The 20,531-nt window shown below is 39.9% G+C and overlaps 1 pseudogene; it reads left to right on the forward strand.

The window, feature by feature from the left end:
- The window catches only part of LOC134987843 (transient receptor potential cation channel subfamily M member 2-like), a 539,791-nt pseudogene that overhangs the window by 366,769 nt on the left and 152,491 nt on the right, over positions 1-20,531 (forward strand).

Consider the following 20,531-nt stretch of genomic DNA (forward strand, 5'->3'; position numbering starts at 1 on the left):
TGTAAAAATCCCCACCTGACATCTCTCTCGCACACGTGTGTGAAAGGGGGTGCGGCCTAGTGCCTGAAGTGTGCCATTTTGTGGGCTGGACTGTGTGACACGCCCCCATTTATTGTCACTATGGGGGTGAGCCCAGCACTCCAGCAGCTGCTAGTCACCCCCTTCCCCTCCGTGCACCAACTGTACAGCACACCGAGCGCATACACTCACCATCCATTCACCATGCAGTGCCCCCCCCCCCCGCATTCCTACTGCCTGCAGGATACTGCAGCCTGCGCACGCGGCATTGGGACATTGCAGAAAAGCGAGACTCTCACTGAATCCGGGACAGTTGGGAGGTATGCTAATAGCATCCTGCATCTGTATAAATGTCCACAGTCTCTTTCCACAGTCCTGTCAGTGTCATCACCACGTCCCAAACATCGCGCTGCGCAACATTACACGCTGTAACTGTGACCATACAAACCTATATCATACATCTACCAAGCATCAGTCATCAACGCGCAGCCATCAGTCCCGGGGTCTCATTAAAGGTTCCAGTCGCCCTAGACTAACACAGAAGTGGCCACTCCCCTTTCCCAGCACCCACCACCAATTGTTTTGCTTATATTTTTTTCGCTCATATTCAGCCAATGTGATCCAGAACCCCTCAGAAAAAAAATATATTCCAAACCCACTCCACTTATTCACGTAAACCAATATATCTGACAATCGCCTGTAATGTCCATCTTCATATTAGTTGTTTACAGTAGATATTAGTTGTTTACAGTAGATGTAATTATGCAGCACAACATCGCCATTATCATAAGAAGTTCCGCTAATTCATATTTTAGCAATTGGTCAAATACAGATTGAGATAGTCAAGTATTCCGCCTATTTATATAATATTATATTATTTATTATAAATTTCAAATTCTTAATCCCTACTACAAATGTAGACATCTCATTCCATAACTGCTAATAGTATTAATGCTGCGCAGTAATGTCTCGGAGCTTACCGTTGGCCAGTCTATAAAAGTAGAGGCACTGGGTGTGACTCCGGGCGGTCTTACAGGCTGGTGGCTGCAGTGCACTGTGCTGGGGCGTCAGCAGACACTGTCACTCTCCGGCCTTCCCCCTCGGTGTCAGCAGCAGCCCTGGGAGCGCGGGTGGGTATTGCATATGACGTCCACCGCACCTGCAGTGCTCCTCTGAGAACAGAACCAGCCAGGGCGAGAATATTTAGGGTGAGCACCGTGAGTCTGCAGGCGACGGGCACTGTGCCCCCCCAGGACCCAGCGCTCCAGGCTGCAGCCTGATCATCCTATTGGTTGATCAGGCCCTGATCAGTACTCATGGACACGTCTGGTCTCCTCTACGGCTGGATGATGTGTAGATCCCGTTATACTGTACATACTAATGGAAGATGTCTCTTTCTCTCTCACAGACCCAGACCCTACAGCTGTCTCTGGAAGATCATGGCCTTCTTCAACGCCCCAATAATCAAGTTCTATTATAATTATCTGTCATATGTCGGCTTCCTGGTGCTCTTTGCTTATGTGCTGATAGTTGATTTCCAGACGTATCCATCTTGGAGAGAATATCTCTTGTACGCCTGGGTAATAACCCTCCTGTGTGAGGAGCTGCGACAGGTAATGTACTATATATATTATACATAATGTCTCATTCATTGCAGTACATCAGCTATAGCACAGCACATTATACTGTACATCAGATATGGCACAGCACATTATACTGTACATCAGGTATGGCACAGCACATTATACTGTACATCAGATATAACACAGCACATTATACTGTACATCAGATATGGCACAGCACATTATACTGTACATCAGATATGGCACAGCACATTATACTGTACATCAGGTATGGCACAGCACATTATACTGTACATCAGATATAACACAGCACATTATACTGTACATCAGTTATGGCACAGCACATTATACTGTACATCAGATATAGCCCACCACATTATACTGTACATCAGATATGGCACAGCACATTATACTGTACATCAGATATAGCACAGCACATTATACTGTACATCAGGTATAGCACAGCACATTATACTGTACATCAGATATGGCACAGCACATTATACTGTACATCATATATGGCACAGCACATTATAGTGTACATCTGATATGGCACAACACATTATACTGTACATCAGATATGGCACAGCACATTATACTGTACATCAGATATAGCACAGCACATTATACTGTACATCAGATATGGCACACCACATTATACTGTACATCAGATATAGCACAGCACATTATACTGTACATCAGCTATAGCACAGCGCATTATACTGTACATCAGATATGGCACAGCACACTATACTGTACATCAGATATGGCACAGCACATTATACTGTACATCAGATATGGCACAGCACATTATACTGTACATCAGATATGGCACAGCACATTATACTGTACATCAGATATGGCACAACACATACTGTACATCAGATATAACACAGCACATTATACTGTACATCAGATATGGCACACCACATTATACTGTACATCAGATATAACACAGCACATTATACTGTACATCAGATATGGCACAGCACATTATACTGTACATCAGATATGGCACAACACATACTGTACATCAGATATAACACAGCACATTATACTGTACATCAGATATAACACAGCACATTATACTGTACATCAGATATAACACAGCACACTATACTGTACATCAGATATGGCACAGCACACTATACTGTACATCAGATATAGCACAGCACATTATACTGTACATCAGATATAGCACAGCAAATTATACTTTACATCAGATATGGCACAGCACATTATACTGTACATCAGATATGGCACAGCACATTATACTGTACATCAGATATAGCACAGCACATTATACTGTACATCAGTTATGGCACAGCACATTATACTGTACATCAGATATGGCACAGCACATTATACTGTACATCAGATATGGCACAGCACATTATACTGTACATCATATATGGCACAGCACATTATACTGTACATCAGATATGGCACACCACATTATACTGTACATCAGATATGGCACAGCACACTATACTGTACATCAGATATGGCACAGCACATTATACTGTACATCATATATAGCACAGCACATTATACTGTACATCAGATATGGCACAGCACCTTATAAAGATATGGTACAGTGCACTATATTGTACATCAGATATAACACAGCACACTATACTGTACATCATATATGGCACAGCACATTATACTGTACATCATATATGGCCCACCACATTATACTGTACATCATATATAGCACAGCACATTATACTGTACATCAGATATGGCACAGCACATTATACTGTACATCATATTAGCACAGCACATTATACTGTACATCAGATATGGCACAGCACCTTATAAAGATATGGTACAGTGCACTATATTGTACATCAGATATAACACAGCACATTATACTGTACATCATATATGGCACAACACATTTAACTGTTCATCAGATATAGCACAGCACATTATACTGTACATCAGTTATGGCTCAGCACATTATACTGTACATCAGATATGGCACAGCACATTATACTGTACATCAGATATGGCACAGCACATTATACTGTACATCATATATGGCACAGCACATTATACTGTACATCAGATATGGCACACCACATTATACTGTACATCAGATATGGCACAGCACACTATACTGTACATCAGATATGGCACAGCAGATTATACTGTACATCATATATAGCACAGCACATTATACTGTACATCAGATATGGCACAGCACCTTATAAAGATATGGTACAGTGCACTATATTGTACATCAGATATAACACAGCACACTATACTGTACATCATATATGGCACAGCACATTATACTGTACATCATATATGGCACAGCACATTATACTGTACATCAGATATGGCACAGCACATTATACTGTACATCAGATATAGCACAGCACATTATACTGTACATCAGATATGGCACAGCACATTATACTGTACATCAGATATGATACAGCACATTATACTGTACATCAGATATGGCACAGCACATTATACTGTACATCAGATATGGCACAGCACATTATACTGTAAATCAGATATGGCACAGCACATTATACTGTACATCAGATATGGCACAGCACATTATACTGTACATCAGATATGGCACAGCACACTATACTGTACATCAGATATGGCACAGTACATTATACTGTACATCAGATATAGCACAGCACATTATACTGTACATCAGATATTGCACTGCACATTATACTGTACATCAGATATGGCACACCACATTATACTGTACGTCAGATATGGCACAGCACACTATACTATACATCAGATATGGCACAGCACATTATACTGTACATCATATATAGCACAGCACATTATACTGTACATCAGATATGGCACAGCACCTTATAAAGATATGGTACAGTGCACTATATTGTACATCAGATATAACACAGCACACTATACTGTACATCATATATGGCACAGCACATTATACTGTACATCATATATGGCCCACCACATTGTACTGTACATCATATATAGCACAGCACATTATACTGTACATCAGATATGGCACAGCACATTATACTGTACATCATATATAGCACAGCACATTATACTGTTCATCAGATATGGCACAGCACCTTATAAATATATGGTACAGTGCACTATATTGTACATCAGATATAACACAGCACATTATACTGTACATCATATATGGCACAACACATTATACTGTTCATCAGATATAGCACAGCACATTATACTGTACATCAGTTATGGCACAGCACATTATACTGTACATCAGATATGGCACAGCACATTATACTGTACATCAGATATGGCACAGCACATTATACTGTACATCATATATGGCACAGCACATTATACTGTACATCAGATATGGCACACCACATTATACTGTACATCAGATATGGCACAGCACACTATACTGTACATCAGATATGGCACAGCACATTATACTGTACATTATATATAGCACAGCACATTATACTGTACATCAGATATGGCACAGCACCTTATAAAGATATGGTACAGTGCACTATATTGTACATCAGATATAACACAGCACACTATACTGTACATCATATATGGCACAGCACATTATACTGTACATCATATATGGCCCACCACATTATACTGTACATCATATATAGCACAGCACATTATACTGTACATCAGATATGGCACAGCACATTATACTGTACATCATATATAGCACAGCACATTATACTGTATATCATATATGGCACAGCACATTATACTGTACATCATATATGGCACAGCACATTATACTGTACATCAGATATGGCACAGCACATTATACTGTACATCAGATATAGCACAGCACATTATACTGTACATCAGATATGGCACAGCACATTATACTGTACATCAGATATGGCACAGCACATTATACTGTACATCAGATATAGCACAGCACATTATACTGTACATCAGATATGGCACAGCACATTATACAGTACATCAGATATAGCACAGCACATTATACTGTACATCAGATATGGCACAGCACATTATACTGTACATCAGATATAGCACAGCACATTATACTGTACATCAGATATGGCACAGCACATTATACTGTACATCAGATATGGCACAGCACATTATACAGTACATCAGATATAGCACAGCACATTATACTGTTCATCAGATATGGCACAGCACATTATACTGTACATCAGATATAGCACAGCACATTATACTGTACATCAGATATAGCACAGCAAATTATACTTTACATCAGATATGGCACAGCACATTATACTGTACATCAGATATGGCACAGCACATTATACTGTACATCAGATATAGCACAGCACATTATACTGTACATCAGTTATGGCACAGCACATTATACTGTACATCAGATATGGCACAGCACATTATACTGTACATCATATATGGCACAGCACATTATACTGTACATCAGATATGGCACAGCACATTATACTGTACATCAGATATGGCACAGCACATTATACTGTACATCATATATGGCACAGCACATTATACTGTACATCAGATATGGCACACCACATTATACTGTACATCAGATATGGCACAGCACACTATACTGTACATCAGATATGGCACAGCACATTATACTGTACATCATATATAGCACAGCACATTATACTGTACATCAGATATGGCACAGCACCTTATAAAGATATGGTACAGTGCACTATATTGTACATCAGATATAACACAGCACACTATACTGTACATCATATATGGCACAGCACATTATACTGTACATCATATATGGCCCACCACATTATACTGTACATCATATATAGCACAGCACATTATACTGTACATCAGATATGGCACAGCACATTATACTGTACATCATATTAGCACAGCACATTATACTGTACATCAGATATGGCACAGCACCTTATAAAGATATGGTACAGTGCACTATATTGTACATCAGATATAACACAGCACATTATACTGTACATCATATATGGCACAACACATTTACCTGTTCATCAGATATAGCACAGCACATTATACTGTACATCAGTTATGGCACAGCACATTATACTGTACATCAGATATGGCACAGCACATTATACTGTACATCAGATATGGCACAGCACATTATACTGTACATCATATATGGCACAGCACATTATACTGTACATCAGATATGGCACACCACATTATACTGTACATCAGATATGGCACAGCACACTATACTGTACATCAGATATGGCACAGCAGATTATACTGTACATCATATATAGCACAGCACATTATACTGTACATCAGATATGGCACAGCACCTTATAAAGATATGGTACAGTGCACTATATTGTACATCAGATATAACACAGCACACTATACTGTACATCATATATGGCACAGCACATTATACTGTACATCATATATGGCACAGCACATTATACTGTACATCAGATATGGCACAGCACATTATACTGTACATCAGATATAGCACAGCACATTATACTGTACATCAGATATGGCACAGCACATTATACTGTACATCAGATATGATACAGCACATTATACTGTACATCAGATATGGCACAGCACATTATACTGTACATCAGATATGGCACAGCACATTATACTGTAAATCAGATATGGCACAGCACATTATACTGTACATCAGATATGGCACAGCACATTATACTGTACATCAGATATGGCACAGCACACTATACTGTACATCAGATATGGCACAGTACATTATACTGTACATCAGATATAGCACAGCACATTATACTGTACATCAGATATTGCACAGCACATTATACTGTACATCAGATATGGCACACCACATTATACTGTACGTCAGATATGGCACAGCACACTATACTGTACATCAGATATGGCACAGCACATTATACTGTACATCATATATAGCACAGCACATTATACTGTACATCAGATATGGCACAGCACCTTATAAAGATATGGTACAGTGCACTATATTGTACATCAGATATAACACAGCACACTATACTGTACATCATATATGGCACAGCACATTATACTGTACATCATATATGGCCCACCACATTGTACTGTACATCATATATAGCACAGCACATTATACTGTACATCAGATATGGCACAGCACATTATACTGTACATCATATATAGCACAGCACATTATACTGTTCATCAGATATGGCACAGCACCTTATAAATATATGGTACAGTGCACTATATTGTACATCAGATATAACACAGCACATTATACTGTACATCATATATGGCACAACACATTTTACTGTTCATCAGATATAGCACAGCACATTATACTGTACATCAGTTATGGCACAGCACATTATACTGTACATCAGATATGGCACAGCACATTATACTGTACATCATATATGGCACAGCACATTATACTGTACATCAGATATGGCACACCACATTATACTGTACATCAGATATGGCACAGCACACTATACTGTACATCAGATATGGCACAGCACATTATACTGTACATTATATATAGCACAGCACATTATACTGTACATCATATATGGCACAGCACCTTATAAAGATATGGTACAGTGCACTATATTGTACATCAGATATAACACAGCACACTATACTGTACATCATATATGGCACAGCACATTATACTGTACATCATATATGGCCCACCACATTATACTGTACATCATATATAGCACAGCACATTATACTGTACATCAGATATGGCACAGCACATTATACTGTACATCATATATAGCACAGCACATTATACTGTATATCATATATGGCACAGCACATTATACTGTACATCATATATGGCACAGCACATTATACTGTACATCAGATATGGCACAGCACATTATACTGTACATCAGATATAGCACAGCACATTATACTGTACATCAGATATAGCACAGCACATTATACTGTACATCAGATATGGCACAGCACATTATACTGTACATCAGATATAGCACAGCACATTATACTGTACATCAGATATGGCACAGCACATTATACAGTACATCAGATATAGCACAGCACATTATACTGTACATCAGATATGGCACAGCACATTATACTGTACATCAGATATGGCACAGCACATTATACTGTACATCAGATATGGCACAGCACATTATACTGTACATCAGATATGGCACAGCACATTATACAGTACATCAGATATAGCACAGCACATTATACTGTTCATCAGATATGGCACAGCACATTATACTGTACATTAGATATAGCACAGCACATTATACTGTACATCAGATATGGCACAGCACATTATACTGTACATCAGATATAGCACACCACATTATACTGTACATCAGATATGGTACAGCACATTATACTGTACATCAGATATGGCACAGCACATTATACTGTTCATCAGGTATGGCACAGCACATTATACTGTACATCATATATGGCACAGCACATTATACTGTGCATCAGATATGGCACAGCACATTATACTGTACATCAGATATGGCACAGCACATTATACTGTACATCAGATATGGCACAGCACATTATACCGTACATCAGATATGGCACAGCACATTATACTGTACATCAGCTATAGCACAGCACATTATACTGTACATCAGATATGGCACAGCACATTATACAGTACATCAGATATGGCACAGTACATTATACTGTACATCAGATATAGCACAGCACATTATACTGTACATCAGTTATGGCACAGCACATTATACTGTACATCAGATATGGCACAGCACATTATACTGTACATCAGATATGGCACAGCACATTAAACTGTACATCATATATGGCACAACACATTATACTGTACATCAGATATGGCACACCACATTATACTGTACATCAGATATGGCACAGCACACTATACTGTACATCAGATATGGCACAGCACATTATACTGTACATCATATATAGCACAGCACATTATACTGTACATCAGATATGGCACAGCACCTTATAAAGATATGGTACAGTGCACTATATTGTACATCAGATATAACACAGCACACTATACTGTACATCATATATGGCACAGCACATTATACTGTACATCATATATGGCCCACCACATTATACTGTACATCATATATAGCACAGCACATTATACTGTACATCAGATATGGCACAGCACATTATACTGTACATCATATATAGCACAGCACATTATACTGTACATCAGATATGGCACAGCACCTTATAAAGATATGGTACAGTGCACTATATTGTACATCAGATATAACAAAGCACACTATACTGTACATCATATATGGCACAGCACATTATACTGTACATCTGATATGGCACAGCACATTATACTGTACATCAGATATGGCACAGCACATTATACTGTACATCAGATATGATACAGCACATTATACTGTACATCAGATATGGCACAGCACATTATACTGTACATCAGATATGGCACAGCACATTATACTGTACATCAGATATGGCACAGCACATTATACTGTACATCAGATATGGCACAGCACATTATACTGTACATCAGATATGGCACAGCACATTATACTGTACATCAGATATAGCACAGCACACTATACTGTACATCAGATATGGCACAGTACATTATACTGTACATCAGATATTGCACAGCACATTATACTGTACGTCAGATATGGCACACCACATTATACTGTACATCAGATATGGCACAGCACACTATACTGTACATCAGATATGGCACAGCACATTATACTGTACATCATATATAGCACAGCACATTATACTGTACATCAGATATGGCACAGCACCTTATAAAGATATGGTACAGTGCACTATATTGTACATCAGATATAACACAGCACACTATACTGTACATCATATATGGCACAGCACATTATACTGTACATCATATATGGCCCACCACATTATACTGTACATCATATATAGCACAGCACATTATACTGTACATCAGATATGGCACAGCACATTATACTGTACATCATATATAGCACAGCACATTATACTGTACATCAGATATGGCACAGCACCTTATAAAGATATGGTACAGTGCACTATATTGTACATCAGATATAACACAGCACATTATACTGTACATCATATATTGCACAACACATTATACTGTTCATCAGATATAGCACAGCACATTATACTGTACATCAGTTATGGCACAGCACATTATACTGTACATCAGATATGGCACAGCACATTATACTGTATATCAGATATGGCACAGCACATTATACTGTACATCATATATGGCACAGCACATTATACTGTACATCAGATATGGCACACCACATTATTCTGTACATCAGATATGGCACAGCACACTATACTGTACATCAGATATGGCACAGCACATTATACTGTACATCAGATATGGCACAGCACCTTATAAAGATATGGTACAGTGCACTATATTGTACATCAGATATAACACAGCACACTATACTGTACATCATATATGGCACAGCACATTATACTGTACATCATATATGGCCCACCACATTATACTGTATATCATATATAGCACAGCACATATTACTGTACATCAGATATGGCACAGCACATTATACTGTACATCATATATAGCACAGCACATTATACTGTACGTCAGATATGGCACAGCACCTTTTAAAGATATGGTACAGTGCACTATATTGTACATCAGATATAACACAGCACACTATACTGTACATCAAATATGGCACAGCACATTATACTGTACATCAGATATGGCACAGCACATTATACTGTACATCAGATATAGCACAGCACATTATACTGTACATCAGATATGGCACAGCACATTATACTGTACATCAGATATGATACAGCACATTATACTGTACATCAGATATGGCACAGCACATTATACTGTACATCAGATATGGCACAGCACATTATACTGTACATCAGATATGGCACAGCACATTATACTGTACATCAGATATGGCACAGCACATTATACTGTACATCAGATATGGCACAGCACATTATACTGTACATCAGATATGGCACAGCACACTATACTGTACATCCGATATAGCACAGTACATTTTACTGTACATCAGATATAGCACAGCACATTATACTGTACATCAGATATGGCACAGCACATTATACTGTACAACAGATATGACACAGCACATTATACTGTACATCAGATATAGCACAGCACATTATACTGTACATCAGATATAACACAGCACATTATACTGTACATCGTATATAGCACAGCACATTATACTGTACATCAGATATAACACAGCACATTATACTGTACATCAGATATGGCACAGCACACTAAACTGTACATCAGATATGGCACAGCACATTATACTGTACATCATATATAGCACAGCACATTCTATTTTTCATCAGATATAGCACAGCACATTATACTGTACACCAGATATAGCACAACACATTATACTGTACATCAGATATGGCACAGCACATTATACTGTACATCAGATATAACACAGCACATTATACTGTACATCAGATATGGCACAACACATTATACTGTACATCAGATATAACACAGCACATTATACTGTACATCATATATAGCACAGCACATTATACTGTACATCATATATGGCACAGCACATTATACTGTACATCAGATATAGCACAGCACATTATACTGTACATCAGATATGGCACAGCACATTATACTATACATCAGATATAGCACTAGTTTGTAGGGGCGGGTGAGCTATGTAGTCACTTTGACACCAGCAGCCACTGGCCACTAGAATGCCCAAATGGGAGCACAGAACATCCACTGCCGGAAACTGATCATGACTGGTGGCACCTGCAGCACTGCCAGTCCTAACTTTTGTCCTACTATATCTTCTTTTTATATCTGGTTAAGGGTCCCTCACTTCTAAATTTTAGCAGTCTATTATATTTTACAGAAATATGTTGTAGATTTAAAATCCCATAAATGGAAATCCAATTGCTCATGTTTTTCTTTGGTGTACAGGCATTGTTCACCTACATACCTCATGACTTGGGACTAGAAGGTACAGTTATTTATCTTGCAGTGGATATAGAGATTTATGAAGACCTTAAGCTGTTTATTTTAGATTCAATTCCTTTTATTCTACACACACATTTTTCAAGTTTGAAGATTGTTTTTTACGTCAGGTGGCAGAAACGGCCATGGGCACTAGGTTCACTCCTAGCTTTGCTAACCTATACATGGGCAGTTTTGAACATCAACTTATATTGAAACAATCTCCTCAGAGGGCTTCAAAATTTCCACAATCAAATACAAAAAAATATATAGTTGTTTGTAGTAATTTTCTTCATTTTTCAAATGAGCATTATAAACTTTGACTTTAGAATGTACCACAAAGCCAATTCAATAGACTATTTCACAATTGCTTCATGAGGCTATCCAGCATCTCTCTTGCATGCATAACAAAGCAGTAAAATAAGATCATTCGGATTTTCCCTTTTCCAAGAACATATGATTATTCCCATAATAATTCTCGCAATAAGTTTAATGTAAAGTCTAATTATCATATTTATTTTATACCAAAATTCAATACTAGCTCTAGCCAAATTAAGAACATACTTATCAACAATTTTAGCTTTTTACAAGATTCTATTCTAAATAAAACATTAGACTGCTAGCTGAAAGTTATGTTTAAGAAAAGCAGGAACATTAAGACCAAATCCACAACTAATTATGAATTGGGGAAAATAAGTTGGTTACCTCATTAACTGAGGGATTCTATAAATGTGGCAAAACTAGATGCATTGCAAACAATTTTATGGTCAATAAATCTTTGGAGGTTATGAGGGGAATTCAAGTAGCCGCAGTCATTTACAGCGGGTGTATTGATCCCCCAGGATATTCAATTAGCCCCAAACTTCAGCTTGTATGCTGCATTTAACACATATTTCTTTTTGGGTCTGAACAGACCCAAAAATATGCTGCAAATTGTCTGTTTTCTGGTTTGCAGTGCCTGTTAATAGATCTGTCATCAGGGGGTGATGCCGGCACTGGAATTCCTGACAAGACCCTGGGTGGCCCCAGCAGCACATCACGGACCGATAGTCAGCTGGGGACACTATTTTAAATCTTTAGGTCACTATTATTCTTTAATATATAACTATTATAAATATTGAAAGACTGACATGTTTGTTTTTTTTTAAATGGTTATGCACCAACTGATGCCCCACCCCCGCTGCCATGCCACCCACATTATTGACAGCCCTGTCCACCTATTTTTTCAGGGGGGGGGTCCTGCCTATTTTGTCAGTCCTGGACTCCACAATTTCTGATGGCAGCTTTGCCTGTAGACACATACGTTCAGGAACTTATCCCTGATCCTATGTGTTAATGCCCAAACACAATTTCTCCTCTATCACATAACACTAAAGAGAAATTCCAGATTCAGGTGTTTATCAGTTGTGATACTACCTATCGCATTTCTGTATAGCAGCACCCTTGTATACTGCAATACATAGGCAGAATCACTCATTCACTTACAACCAGATTTCGTGAAAACAATTTCAACATTTTAAAGAACTATCAACAATACACTGTATCCAGGAATTTCTCACTTGGTCACAATGTAGATGTCAAGGCAGAGTATTTTTGTGAATCTGTTAACCCTGGACCAACCAAAGGTGTAGGTGCTGGGGTATGACGAAAGCAGGGAGGACGAAGAAAGTTCTGTTTCATATATTTATTAATTAATTCTGAAGACGAATTAAAGAAATTATTATGAGCGAATTCTGCCAATGGAAGGTAGTCAATCCAATCATCCTGTGAGGAAGATATTTATAACAGGAGAAAGGTTTCAAGATCTTGATTTACTCTCTCAGTTTGTCCATCTGTCTGGGGATGATATGCCGTTGAAAAATTCAACTTAATCCTTAGAGATGAACAAAGCGACCTCCAAAACTTGGCTACAAACTGTGTTCCCCGATCAGAGGTGATCTCTCGAGGAAGGCGATACAACTTAATGATCTTAGAAATGAACAATCTGGTTAGTGAAGGGGCTGATGGTAATCCAGTTAATGGAATGAAATGCGCCATTTTCGAAAATCGATCCACTATCACCCAAATGGTATTCCACCCTTTTGATGGAGGTTTATCGGTCATGAAATCCATTGAGATATGAGTCCACGGTTGTTTAGGTATAGATAACGGATGTAACAAACCTGGAGGAAAACCCCTTGGACTCTTATGTTGTGCACATTTAGGACATGCTGCTATAAACTCTTGAACATCGGCTTTAAGATGTGGCCACCAGTAAGACTGTTGAATAAATTTAAGAGTCTTTAGTACCCCAGGATGACCCATGAAGGATGAAGAGTGAGCCCAAGTAAGTAGTCGTTTGCAAAGATTTGTGGCGACAAAGGTTTTTCCAGGTGGAGGAACCGGGACCGGAGAAGTTCGAGTTATTAAAAAGGATGTAGGACTCACTATGGCTTGATTCGTGGTAGCAACATTTGATTCAGAAGAATTGAAGGACTGGGTGAAGAAAAGAGCCCATCGAGCTTGTCATGGATTAAAACACTGAGCCGACTGCAGATATACAGTAGAAGATTCTTATGATCAGTATTTACTGTAATGGGGTGTTGTGCTCCCTCTAGAAGGTATCTCCACTCCTCAAACACCAATTTGATGGCAAGTAATTCCTGCTCCCTAATTGCATAATTACATTCGGCCGGTAGGAACTTACGTGAGAAATATCCGCAGGGATGGACTTTTTTATCTTCAAAGACTTGTGACAACACAGCTCCTACTGCTTCTGTAGATGCGTCTACCTCCACTAGAAAGGGACGGTTCAAATCAGGCTGTCGAAGAATGGGTGCTGACCCAAAGGTTTGCTTTAAATCGGAGAAGGCTTTGATTGCTTCAGAAGACCAGTTCGTAGGATTTGCTCCCTTGTGAGTCAGGGCTGTGATGGGAGCGGCCAACATAGAGTAATTCTTAATGAATTTCCTATAAAAATTAGCAAAGCCAAGAAATCGCTGAATCCCCTTGAGAGTCGTAGGAGTGGAGCAGTCTCGGATAGCTTGTACCTTACCGGGATCCATACATAGCTCTGATCCAGAAATTATGTAACCAAGGAACGGTATAGAAGATACTTCAAATGTACACTTCTCCAATTTACAATATAGTCGATTTTTCCTCAGACGTGTCAGTACCTCTCTAACTTGGTGACGGTGAGACTTCAGATCCTTGGAGAATATTAAGATTTCATCCAAGTACACTACTAAACACTTGTAGAGAAGATCTCGAAAAAGTTCGTTCACATAGCTTTGGAAAACTGCAGGAGCATTTGAAAGACCAAAAGGCATTACAAGGTATTCGTAATGCCCATCCCGGGTATTAAAGGCAGTCTTCCATTTGTCCCCTGCACGGATGCGGATTAAATTGTAGGCTCCACGAAGATCTAATTTTGTAAACACAGTAGCTCCCTTTACCTGGTCAAATAATTCTGGAATTAACGGCAATGGGTACTTGTTCTTCACAGTGATCTCATTAAGTCAGTGATAATCTATGCATGGTCGTAAACCACCGTCTTTCTTCTTAACGAAGAAGAATCCGGCTCCTGCAGGTGAAGAAGATGGTCTAATAAATCCTTTGGATAAATTCTCTTGTATATACTCGGACATAGCTTGAGTCTCTGGGATGGACAGCAGATAAATTCGCCCCCTAGGAGGTGTTTTGCCCGGCACCAAAACAATTGGACAGTCCCATTCGTGATGAGGGGGTAAAGAGTCTGCCACTTGTTTACTGAAGACATCCACAAAAGATTGATAGACTGAAGGTAACTCGGGAAGACTGACTGACTGGAGGGGTATAATTGAAGCTAAACAGTCCTTGGAACAAGATTCACCCCACAAAAGAATTTCCATGGTTTGCCAGTTGAATTGTGGATTATGTTTCTGCAGCCAAGGTAATCCAAGTATCACCTAATGAGAGGCTTTGGGAATCACGAGGAAGGAAATATATTCAGAATGGAGCACACCAACTTTCATCTTGAGACATACGGTTCGATGAGTAATTATGCCGTCAGGAATTCAACTTCCATCTACTGCTGTAACAGCAACTGCTACTTCCAGAGGCACAGTTTGAACTTTTAGATCATATGACAAAGGCTGAGGTGATGAAATTCTCGGTCGCACTGGAATCTAGTAGAGCTGAAACTTTAACTGTAGAACTCGGAGCTTCTAAACGAATAGACAAAGTTGGCTCTTTCCCGGAACGTGATTCCAAAGTAACTCCTAGCTTAACCTCTCTTGAATAAGCTAGGAGTGAGAGTTTGCAAAACTTAATGAAATGTTCGGAGGACCCGCAGTACATGCATAGGTTACCCTGTCGACGACTAATTTGTTCCTCCTCTATGAGGCAAGAGAGCCCGATCTGCATAGGTTCTTCTGTCATTACAGGAGACTGAGATGAAGAAGAATCTTGTCGAGGTCTGGGATGATAGCGCAGACTAGATCGCTCTGCCTTGGATTTCTCTAAACATCGCTCTCTGTAGTGTAGATCAAGTTTATTGCAGATAGAAATCAATTCATCCAGCTTAGTTGGCACATCACAAATGGTTAAATCATCCTTGATTTTTTCTGAGAGTCCATTCCAAAATGCTGCGACCAGAGCCTCCTCATTCCAGTTTAACTCTGAAACCAACGTGCAAAACTGAATAATATATTGACTAACATGACGTAAACCTTGACGTAGACAGAGAATCTCCAAGGATGCAGTGGTGGTTCTACCTGGTTCATCGAAGATTTTCTGGAAGGATGATACGAACTCTTTATAATTAGAGAGAATAGGATCTCCCCTCTCCCACAGTGGCGACGCCCTCTCCAAGGCCTGACCGGTCAGGAGAGCAATAATATATGCGATCTTAGAGCAGGCTGATAGAAAACTAGACAACAGTTAAAACTGGATCTCGCATTGGTTCAGAAATCCTCTGCAAAGCTTTGGGGTCCCGTCAAACTTGGCGAAGGTAGCTGCAGACGAGACATAGGCACCGTCACTGGAGAAACCGTTGCAGAAGCTGAGACAACTGGAGCTGGAACTTGAACTTGTGGTTTCTTTATAGCCGTATGAAGAGCCTCCAAACGATCTGCCATAGTTTGCATAAACTGAACTATATCTGTCTGTATGGACTCCTTATTTTCCAGACGGGAAAGGATGTTTGCCGTAGCACTGCCTCCTGCGAATTGGTCACCCGATGGATCCATGTGGCCAGTGCCTACTGTCAGGGCCGAGTGTTTTTGTGAATCCGTTAACCCTGGACCAACCAAAGGTGCAGGTGCTGGGGTATGATGAAAGAAGGGAGGAGGAAGAAAGTTCAGTTTCATATATTTATTAAAGGCAACAATTCCAGTAAGGAGTTAAATGACAATTATTAGTCACCATATATATACTGACGTATTGCAATGAATGGTATAATGATAAGCAGGAACAGTCTTAAAGATGCATTGAAGAAATGTTCATACAACTGAGTTTAAACAGGCTTGTGAAGAATTGTCCAAATGCAGCAATGACTGGTGCCAAACTGTAATGAGTGGTAACTGGATATTGTAGACATAAATGAATAACTGTAGAGACTTGTACTGAAGCTTAAAGGTTAAACTGGAAGGCTGTGAAGAATTGTCCTTGATTGCAGCAACAATGAAAATACAATACTGAATAGAATACTTGCAAATTGTGAAGATAACACTTGAAGAACTGTGAAACTGCAGCAGACGACAATGTTGAAGAATGAGTTAAACTGAGAGCTGATTAAACGAGCACCTGAGTTTAGTAGAATCTTCCAAAGGCTGTGTGATTGAAGCAGGCAGACAGGGTAACCTCTCACAAGACTCTGGAAATCCACTTGTTGCCACTGGGAGAGCGATTGACTGACAGCACAGCAGGGAGCTGGTGGATCTTTTGCAGTGAAGGCTGCAGGCAGACTTCTAGGAGTGGAGGCGATATTAGGACCACTGGAACCACACAGGATATCACGGAGAGAGCACAGAGCTAGGTTACAGAGAAGCTACAACAAGGCACTGGCTCAGAGTAACATAATCTCAGCCTACTTAAAGGCAGCACAAACACGGGATTGGCTAACACTTACCCACAGGTGTTTCACAAGTGCTTTCAGGCGCTCATTTGGTCTCCAACATGGCCGCCTTCTATACTGCAGACACACAGCGGTGCCTTTGGCCATTTGGTCCCCGCACTCCCGGCTCCCAGAACCTGCATCACCTCTGCCGCTGACCATGCCGTGTCCCCACATGGCCGCACAGTACCGCGAGCAACTGCGCTAGCAATGGACGAACCCCAGATCCCGCAGAGGTGAGTGATCGTTTCGTGACAATTGATCCCAAAGTAATAACTGTATTGGGCTACAATTCATAGCATTCACAAAATGAAGGGGTGATATATAGAGATGTTTATATGCCAAAGAAGACCCCTGGGTTATTCATCTCGAGACCCTTTTTCCCCTCAGGTGTGATACTACTGAATTTTAGTGATGTGCACCGGAAATTTTTAGGGTTTTGTGTTTTGGTTTTGGATTCGGTTCCGCGGCCGTGCTTTCGATTCGGACGCGTTTTGGCAAAACCTCCCTGAAAAAAATTTGTTGGATTCGGGTGTGTTTTGGATTCGGGTGTTTTTATACAAAAACCCCTCAAAAAACAGCTTAAATCATAGCATTTGGGGGTCATTTTGATCCCATATTATTATTAACCTCAATAACCATAATTTCCACTCATTTCCAGTCTATTCTGAACACCTCACACCTCACAATATTATTCTCAGTCCTAAAATTTGCACCGAGGTCGCTGGATGACTAAGCTAAGCGACCCAAGTGGCCGACACAAACACCTGGCCCATCTAGGAGTGGCACTGCAGTGTCAGACAGGATGGCAGATTTAAAAAATAGTCCCCAAACAGCACATGATGCAAAGAAAAAAAGAGGTGCAATGAGGTAGCTGTGTGACTAAGCTAAGCGACCCAAGTGGCCGACACAAACACCTGGCCCATCTAGGAGTGGCACTGCAGTGTTAGACAGGATGGCAGATTTAAAAAATAGTCCCCAAACAGCACATGATGCAAAGAAAAAAAGAGGTGCAATGAGGTAGCTGTGTGACTAAGCTAAGCGACCCAAGTGGCCGACACAAACACCTGGCCCATCTAGGAGTGGCACTGCAGTGTCAGACAGGATGGCAGATTTAAAAAATAGTCCCCAAACAGCACATTATGCAAAGAAAAAAAGAGGTGCAATGAGGTCGCTGTGTGACTAAGCTAAGCGACCCAAGTGGCCGACACAAACACCTAGCCCATCTAGGAGTGGCACTGCAGTGTCAGACAGGATGGCAGATTTAAAAAATAGTCCCCAAACAGCACATGATGCAAAGAAAAAAAGAGGTGCACCAAGGTCGCTGTGTGACTAAGCTAAGCGACCCAAGTGGCCGACACAAACACCTGGCCCATCTAGGAGTGTCACTGCAGTGTCAGACAGGATGGCAGATTTAAAAAATAGTCCCCAAACAGCACATGATGCAAAGAAAAAAAGAGGTGCAATGAGGTAGCTGTGTGACTTAGCTAAGCGACCCAAGTGGCCGACACAAACACCTGGCCCATCTAGGAGTGGCACTGCAGTTTTCTAGCGAGAGGATGAGTGCTCCCATCCTCATGTGAATCTGAACCACTAGCCATGAACATAGGCCAGGGCCTCAGCCGTTTCTTGCCACTCCGTGTCGTTAATGGCATTTTGGCAAGTTTACGCTTCTCATCAGACGCTTTTAATTTTGATTTATGGGTCATTTTACTGAACTTTTGTAGTATACTTGACGACACAGAGGTAGAGCAGTGGACTACTGTACCGTACTGCTATATATATATACTGGTGGTCAGCAAAATTCTGCACTGTCCTCCTACTATATACTGCGCAC

Source organism: Pseudophryne corroboree, chromosome 2, assembly GCF_028390025.1.
Source record: "Pseudophryne corroboree isolate aPseCor3 chromosome 2, aPseCor3.hap2, whole genome shotgun sequence".
Classification (NCBI taxonomy): Eukaryota; Metazoa; Chordata; class Amphibia; order Anura; family Myobatrachidae; genus Pseudophryne; species Pseudophryne corroboree.